The sequence below is a fragment of the Echinops telfairi genome, unplaced genomic scaffold (assembly GCF_000313985.2).
Source record: "Echinops telfairi isolate 266 unplaced genomic scaffold, ASM31398v2 ScPeMD7_7420;HRSCAF=8458, whole genome shotgun sequence".
Taxonomy (NCBI): domain Eukaryota; kingdom Metazoa; phylum Chordata; class Mammalia; order Afrosoricida; family Tenrecidae; genus Echinops; species Echinops telfairi.
Genome location: NW_022111320.1, coordinates 48922235 through 48924467, shown reverse-complemented (window position 1 = coordinate 48924467; position 2233 = coordinate 48922235). Strand labels below are relative to the sequence as shown.

The 2233-nt window shown below is 45.2% G+C and overlaps 1 protein-coding gene across 1 annotated transcript in view; it reads left to right on the top strand.

The window, feature by feature from the left end:
- The window catches only part of KIF9 (kinesin family member 9), a 51682-nt gene that overhangs the window by 18520 nt on the left and 30929 nt on the right, over positions 1 to 2233 (top strand). The window lies entirely within an intron of this gene.

Here is a 2233-nt window from a genome sequence, read left to right as displayed (position 1 = left end):
CCTTTAGGAGTGTTTTCTGGTAAAATCTGATGAGGTGCCACACCCTGGCCCCAAAGTATTTTTGGTATTCCCAGGGGACTTCGTTGCTTGCTCCCCTTGCTATTCTGTTGCACACCCTTAGTGTTTTGCCTAGGTGTGGTGGGGTCAGATTGGTTACAATTCCAGCAGTTTCCAGCGTTGTCCCCTGTAGGGCTATGGGTCAGTGAGCCATGTTGGGGCTGGCCACATGGTCCTCTCTGTGCTTTGGCTGTTCTGAGCAGGGATGTCGTCCTCAGGGCTTGGTGGGCCAGGATGTGCTCCACTCTCTCTTCCTCCCCCTTCATTTGCTCCTGTGTGCTCTGATCAGATGTGTCCCTCTCCCTGGGCTGTGACTTCCGTGCTGATCTCTGACGTGAATTCTTCTGGGGGGAGTCCCTTCTGTTCTAACTTGTCTGTGAGGAATTTTTATCTTAAGTATTTATTCATACTTTCTTAGAAATAGCCACTCTTCTGACTTTTATGGTAATCACTTCCTTGTTGTTGTTGTTGTTTTCTTCCTTGTATTTTAACAGCTTTACCACCTATGCATAATTCCTTATACAGCATAGTTTCATGTTATTTTGAACTTTATATAAAGGAAAGTATGTGGGATGAATTCTGTCATGTCTGGTTACAGCTTGCCTACTAATTTAAAAATCATGTTGTTGCTGTAGCTCTGTTTCATTTTCCTTATTGTATTCATTTGGTTGTCCTATTTCTGATAGCTATCTGGGTTTTCTTAGTTTGAGCTATCATAGACAGTGCTGCTAGAAATATTCTCATTTGTATATCTTGGTATACATCCGAGTAGATTTCTTTCTTTAAAACAAACAGACACTGGGGTGAATGTTTACAGAGCAGAACAGCTTTCCAATCAGCAGTTCACACACATTTGACTTCGTGTCCTTGATTTGATGACAAGCCCACAGGGTCACGTCACTTAGTCCACTTCCTCCCTGTGTTTCCTGTTGACTTCTCCCCTAACCCTCTGAATTTTGTCCTGGGACAAATGCTCACTAACCCTTCCCCAAAGAACCTGTGCTCTTCAATTACACCATGACAAGGCAGCATTTTGAATATAACCCAAATTATATTCTTTTTAAATCTTCTTTGAGTTCTCAGAGTATCAGAAGGGGCAAAGTTAAAGCTCTAGAATGATTGGGGTGGCATTTCCTGACAAAATTTTCCTGGGATAGCCCTTGCTACCCCTGGAGACTGTGCATTGTTGTAATGAGGGGGGAAAGCCTCCGTGTATGTAGTGTATGTATGTAGTCCTTTCTTGACTTTTTCTCACTTTTTCTCTTGTAATTTTCCATTCTTTTTCAAACTTCATCACAATATGCCCCAGTAATTGTCCTGTCTCCTTGGAGAAACTCTGTCAAGATTACCCCTAAAAGCCACTGAATGGACTCCAGTTGAGTCACCCCGGTAGGGTTTTGCTGAAACTGCAAACCTTTACAGGCACAGACAGCCCTACCTCTCTCCTTCAGAAGGACTGGGGGATGTGAACCTTGCAGTTAGCAGCCCAACGCTGCCCCAGCACCCACAGGGCCCCTTTCAACAATCCCACTGCCATCAAGTGGATTCCAGCTCACAGAGGACAGAGTAGAGGTGACCCTTGGAGTTTCTGAGACTCAATCTTTATGAGGGAAAGCCTCATCTGTCTCTCTTGGGGTGGTTGGTTGATTCAAACTGCTGAACTTCTGGTAATACAACTACAACACTATGAAGGTTCCTTTTAGAATAATAGTAATAATAATGAAAAAACAGTTGTTATACGCATGTGAACGTGGGCCGTTGAATAAGGAAGACCAGACCAGTCATACAATACGTTTGAGCTGTGGTGCCGGCAAAGATTATGGGAATTACTGTGGACCACCAAAAGAACAAACATCTGTTTGGGAAGAAGTTCAACCAGAATTCTCCGTAGAGGCAAGGATGGTAACATTTTGGCTCACGTACTATGGACATGTTGTCAGGAGAAAAGACTTCATGCCTGTATAGCAGAGGGGCAGAGGGAAAGAGGGCGGCCTGGGACAAGCTGGGCTGACACAGCTTGTGGCAGCAGTCACGGGCTCCAGCGTAAGGACAGTGTGATGACAGTGCAGGAGCAGGTGGCATTTCCTTCTGCCGTCCACGGTCACTGAGGTTGGAGCCGACCCAACAGCACCTGAGAGCAACAATACAACCTTCTGAGCTCACCTCCTCTGCCTTG